Raw genomic sequence first — 6,747 nt, forward strand, 5'->3', positions numbered from 1 at the left:
GAATGTGTCATTTCTGTTACTGTGAAGTAATATATAGTTTATTAAACAGTTGGTTAACCCAAACTGCCATCCACTGTCCCAGTTACTCTAGATAATCCATAGAACACACTGTCAACAGTTGTCATAGGGACTATTTATTTGGTAATAAAATATGATCTGTATCTGGTTATGTTATCTTGATAGTAATAATAATGACATTTGATCATAGTCCTTTGCATTTACATCTGGTATTAAAAAGTATTCTCATTATTTCCATTCTGCCCACATTGTGATCAGATTTCAATGTGCAAACTAGGTAGGTAGAGTCAATGACATGTCAACAAACATGAGGAGTCTCAGGTGATGCGGGATGCTGCCAAGGAACCTCTACAACATGCAAGGCGAGGGTCACAGACAGAGACAGGTGAGGGCATCTGTAGGCCAGACTACCTCCAGATGTGGTCTGGCTGATCTGGCAGCATTCTGGTGGCAGTGTGTTTTGTGTGCATTGACACCTGTATTAAAATGTGTTTTTCCTGCTCCAGATAAGATATCCGGATCCGTATTTCCAATGAAAACTGTTGATAATGAGATATGTGGAATATCCAGAGTAACATTATTTCATGGACACTTTTTTAAAAGCAGTTTCTCATTGCTTGAGCAGCACAAACTAAGTTCTTTTCACCTCCATTATACTGTGGAGGCAGAAATCTCAGACACAGATATCTCAGAACCTTGACAAATAAAGCCAAAACTTGGGTAAGTGAGAAAATATGTTTTTGTGTCATGTGGGTGAACTAGGCCTTTAACATATTTTGGTATGTCTGACAACTGTGTGAATCGGCATCTCAGTCATTTGTGTGTCATCAGGAAAACATTGAGTTCCACATTCTTTCTAATGATACTGTGCTCCACAGCAGCATTTTTTCAGGCAGCCACTCAGGGCTAAAACAATCTGTACAAATTACAATGTACTTACATGTTATTATTTTATTCTACGGTTTTATATTTAAACACAATTATCGATAAAAACATTATACATATAAAGGAGCTACATCTACAAAAATACAAAATAAAGGCTGCCATTTGAAAAAAAATAACTTTTTCAGACAATAGCTTTGCAGCCCTGGACCCCAGCAAGCCTACAACAGGACAGAGACACATCGTTTACATGGTTTTTACACTCAGCATTGGATTTGTAGTACTTTAAATTGTTTTTAATTTGTTAGAATATCAACAATGTTCATAGAATAAAGGAATAAATTAAAATATGTGAGGAGTGTTTGAGTGAGGCTGGGTCAGGGCAGGCAACAGTGGGACAGAGGGGGTTTGGGATGCCAACTTGAGGGAATTCCTGCACTGGCCTCTCTGTCACTCTGTTCTGCCTCAGTGGCCTGTGTATCTGGCAAGAAGGTGAAGTGCTTTCACCACAAAATGAAGTCTTAATAAAATGATGCAGCTGGTTATGGTAAAGGGAGCGAAGGCCATCAGAAAGAGCCTCTTTGTTTTCTCAGAGTCCAGCACAAGACACAGCTGACCCCTGATAGCTGCTTGTCTCCTCAACCAAGCAAAAAGATAAAGAGTCCCTTGAGAAAGCCCAGTGGAAATGAGCCAATGGTTTTAATGGTATTTTCTAAAAGAATCAGAGTAGAAGGTGTCCTTTTAGCATTCAGAAAGATTCAGAAAGTAGAAGCAAAACAAAATGGTAGTTTCTTTCTGTTGATCACATTCATGATCTAACAGCAACATAATAAACCTCAGGTATTCTGACCCTCATGATTTCAGCTCCCTCTCAGTACGTGGACATTTCTACTGAAGCTCGGAATTACACTAACAGGACAATTAAAACTAGAGCCAGGTCAAGTTGAAACCAATTCTAAAGTCAAGAATTAGTCAATTTGAAAAGAAAAGGAAACATAACTTATTAGTTAATCTGCATTAATTGATTTTTATGGCCACTTGAGGGCAGCAGAAGAAGCTGAAAACAGCAGCTAAAAATCTTGTTGCATCTTGCAAAAAGCGAGAGAGAGATTGGCAGACAGTTTGGACGCCTGTGTGCTTGTATGGACTATAAGTACTAGGCCTAATAGATTAATTGAGACTGACGCTGACACACTGGAAGGATAATGATAACTGGTACAAGACCTGGTGTACTCAAAGAATAAGCAACTAAGCGAAAAGATGAGTTTCAAGTTTGGATTCAAAGACCTCAACAGGGAGGTCACTCCAGACGAAGGGGCCATGATAGGAAAAGGCCCTGCAGCCAGCAGCTTTTTAACTCTGGGGACGGACAGGAGGCCTGTATTCTGAGAGCAGAGAGCACGGAATGGAATATAAGGTTTAAGGAGATCAGACAGATAGGAAGGGGCATGTCCATTTAGAATTTTGTAAGTCATCAGAAGCACCTTAAAGTCTGATCTGACATGGATTGGGATGAAGGGAAGCTAAAAGTGGTGTAACATGGTCAAATTCTTTAGTTTTAGTTAAAGTTCTAGCTGCAGCATTCTGAACCATTTGAAGATTTTTTGTATTTGCCAGCCTGACAGGCCTGACAATAAAATGTTACAATAATCAAGCAGCATCTCAGTTTTAACAGAATTTGAGACATCCAGTTTTTCACAGCAGACAAGCAGGCCTCTAATTTAATAATTTGGTAATGCTCATCTGCCTTTAGAGGCACATACAGCTAAGTATCATCAGTGGAAATGAATCCCATGACTGAAAATAATTTGGCCAAGCAGTGAAAGAGAGAGCGAGAGAGAAAAGTGGAGGGCCAAGAACAGAACCCTGAGGTGTTCCATATTTCACATCAGAAAATGTAGCTTTAGTATTAGTATAAAAACACAGGGTTCTTTCAGATAAGACTTTAACCATGCAAGAGTCAGGCCAGAGACGGCAAATAGATCGGTCGGTCTAGGAGTATACAATGATCTATGGGTCGAGGGGACAGGTAGTTGGTTTAGAAGCCAACACCAGTTTAGACAATGTTTCAAGAGAGAAAGTCTCACAATTTCAGGCACAATGCCTAATATCATCTAATCTATTTTTCTGCAGAAAAAATCTAAACAATCATGAGCCTTAAAGGGTGAGCAGATGGCTGCTTTTGAGTAAGTTTGTCTACAGTGTCAAAAAGAAATCTAGGATTGTGTGTATTGTTACTGATTTAGTGAAAGAAATATGCTGCTTTAGCAGTGGACAGAGCATGCTTGTAATTCAATACAAACTTGTGCCGTGAGAGGTAGAAAATTTTGATTTACGCCATTTGTATTCCAATCTCCTGCAGGCCTGCTTGAAAGCAAGTGTTTCTTCAGTAAATAAAGGCGTAGAACTCTTCAACCATCTTATTTTGGTACAAAGTGGTGCAACTGAATCCAGGAGACTAGAAAGGGCTGTGTTTAAGTGACTGGCACCTTGAAAACACCTGTTTGCTGTGGCTGGAAACAAGGTTGATGAGAGCAAAGTTGCTGGCAAAACTGACACTCATTTGATACATTATTAAAATCTGGAAAAGATGTAGAAAATATTCAAAATATTAGGAGTTTTTTTGCATGTTGGTTTTAGACCCTGAGAATTATACCAACAAGTCTGTACCCTTCTAACACAAGAGAAAGACATTGGCAGAGTGTATTATTTAGATGTAGCCTTGAAAAAGGAGCTCCCTTTCTCACATGACATTACCGGGAAACTTACAGGACTTTGCAAACATATGAATCTAATGAAGTTGTATTAATATTTTTTTAACAAATCCATCATAGGGGATATGTGCACATATTTGATTTAGGTTTGACAGTATGGAGGTGCCGTATCAGGTAGGAGAGGAAGAAGCATTTAGATATTTTTAGACAGCACACAGAGCTGTACAGACTCCTGACAAAGCTGCTATTGTTCCTACTGTCTGAAGGCTTGCTGGCCCACAGAGGGATGGCATTGTTTTATCATGTAATGCTACCAGTGATCTGTTCAACGATAGCACTCTATGTTTGGTAAAGTAAGACAGGAGTATATCACAGCCACTATTAGGTCACCTCAGCTCAGTGTAGTGTTTGACTGAGTCCTGCTGAGAACAAATGGAGGCGAAAGCAGAAACCACCTCTTTTAAGGCAGCATTCCAGAGGAAAAAAAAGAAACGGGAAATAAAGACAGAATAGGGAAAATGCCTTTCGTAAAATGATACAGAGCTCAGGAGAGATGCTTGACAAAGTGCCAGGTTACTTTTATATTTGATATTTGGGTGTGGGGTGGGCTGACTAATCAAATATGCATGAATTAAAAATCTTACAGCTCCTCCCAGCTAAGCAGGCACACACATGTGCACAGTTATCCTCTGAAAAGTAACACCCCGGTACTGTGCCAGTGTGAGTGAAATGACCTGAACAGGCTCGGAGGCTTTTGATAGTAAAGACAACACAAGCAAATTGGAGAAGCTCAATAATCTGATGCTTTTTAGTAACACATATCCAATGAAGCCATCTTCACTGCAAACCTTCTGTTCACCACTATTACTACTATCTATCCAATGTTGCTGTATCACAGTGAATGAAATAATTGAATAAAAAGAAATGAAGAAGAACTCAATAATGAAACAAGGCATACCCTCCCATCGTCACTCTGTGTCACAAAGTAAGTGAAAGGATGTAAACACAGTTACTGTGGGGAATGTAATTAAAGCCTGAGTATGTACAATACATCTGTTTAGTTTTGTGGTGGTGATATCAACAGCTGAAATTTGACTCTGAACTATGAATCAAAACCCATGCCGTAGGTATTTACAGAGGGACTGTCATTAACCCTTTGCATCAATCAGTAATCCTTTTTTTAATCATATGGTATGTGTGAGTATTTTAATATCGAAATGCCTCTCTTTTCTTTGTAAAATAAATAAATAAAATAAAAATATTGTTGATGAGTTGCACTTGGGGCATTTACATAAATGTATCCAATCAAATGCAAACCTTGCCAATAATATAAAGCCACGCTTGACCACTAGCTGGTTGCTTGTAGCAGCTAGCACGATGATGTCACGGGATGGTGGTGTGTGTGTTTGGAAATCAGCAGAAACCTTGTTGACATTTCTGAAAGAATGTAGTTGAGGTCTAAGTTATTCATTTCCCCCTTGTCCTCTGTCTCATGATCTATCACTGCAGGTGGAGGCCAACAGTTCTGTACAGCTCCAAATTATTGTGGTTTTCCAGAGACTCACTCAATCACGCCCACTTTTAAGCAATCAAAACCAATCCATGAATGATTTGATCCAATCCCTCTCAAAATGACACGCTGTTTTAATAATGATAAAGACTAACACTGTGTCTACAGAGGATGCGTTGCATAAGCAGCATTTAGGATCTATCGTGACCAGCCCATTGACTGGTCAAAGGACATAGGTTCTCAACCAATCAAAAAGTGCTAATGGCAGGATGGGATGGTCGTTCTCAAATAGGTGTCAGCCCCAATAACCCTGGCAAGTATGGAAAATAAGATATTTTGGAGGATAATATAGAGAGAATGACTGTGCTCTGTATTTAATTGGTATAGTTAAGTTAAAATAGCCAAATGCCTTGTCTCAAGTGGGTTTAAATCAAACATTTATGCGCATAGATGAAAAAAAATTGACTTGAAGCATAAACAGATGCTTTGGGTTGCTGATAGCATGTAACGCACATGTGAAACGTGAGCCAATACACGGCGAGTGTAAACAGCTGCGTTGATTAAAATGGAATCTCATCTGTCAGATATACAGAACGCACAAGGCTGAAAAACCTGGCTGAAACGGTCCTGTGTAGACAGAAGGTAAAGAAGACAGTCAACAATGTTGTTCAACACTTTAATGCTGAACTCAGGATCAGATAAGCAATTGAATCCTGTGGATGAAAGGCGGTCTCCACCAGTAACAATGAAAAGTAGTATGTAAAGAGGCAGTTATAGAATGTAAATACATCGAATTGCTATTGCTGAACAAATGCTGACCATAAATAGTATCAAAAATGGGGTTTGATCTACACACTCTACATCCCTTTAAAAAAAAAAATTCTCCTGTGATGATGATGAAACACCACCAAGATCAGAGCAAATGGAGAATCTGCTTGGGATCCACTCAGGTATTACACATATTGAGACATTACATGGATGGATTATGAGACAATGAGCCCCTGGGCACAGACATGTAAAAAGGCCCCCCGTGACTCCTACATATAGGAGCAAGACCCCCAAAGAACTACAAACAACACAGGCAACACAGCCATGTTGCTTTTAGTAACCACAGGTGTGTCTTTCTAGTCTTTTCTTATCTCTTTGTAGTCATTTTTGGTCTCTTTGTGTTCGGATGGCCCCCCACTATTGAGTCTGGTTCTGCTCGGGGTTAAAGGAAGTTTTTTCTTGCCACTGTCGCAAGTGCTTGCTCATGGTGGGATTTGTTGGGTCTCTGTAAATAATATTATAAAGAGTATGGTTTAGACCTGCTCTATAGGAAAAGTGCAATGAGATAACTTCTGTTATGAATTGGCGCTATATAAATAAAATTCAATTGAATTTTTGTCTCTTTGTGGGTCTCTTTGTAGTTGTTTTGCATGTCTTTGTGGTTGTGGTCTAAACTGAAAAATGAGCACACCTGAAATATTGCCAATAATCCCTCATTGAACAGGACAATTGTGTCCACGAGACCACAAAGAGACGCAAGCAAGCAAAGTGGGTCTGTAAACTGTGATGGATGTTTACAACGGATGGTTTGGTAATAATTTCACTGTTCACCTTCATATTTTTTACAAGTTTATT

This window comes from Siniperca chuatsi, linkage group LG1, assembly GCF_020085105.1.
Source record: "Siniperca chuatsi isolate FFG_IHB_CAS linkage group LG1, ASM2008510v1, whole genome shotgun sequence".
NCBI lineage: Eukaryota > Metazoa > Chordata > Actinopteri > Centrarchiformes > Sinipercidae > Siniperca > Siniperca chuatsi.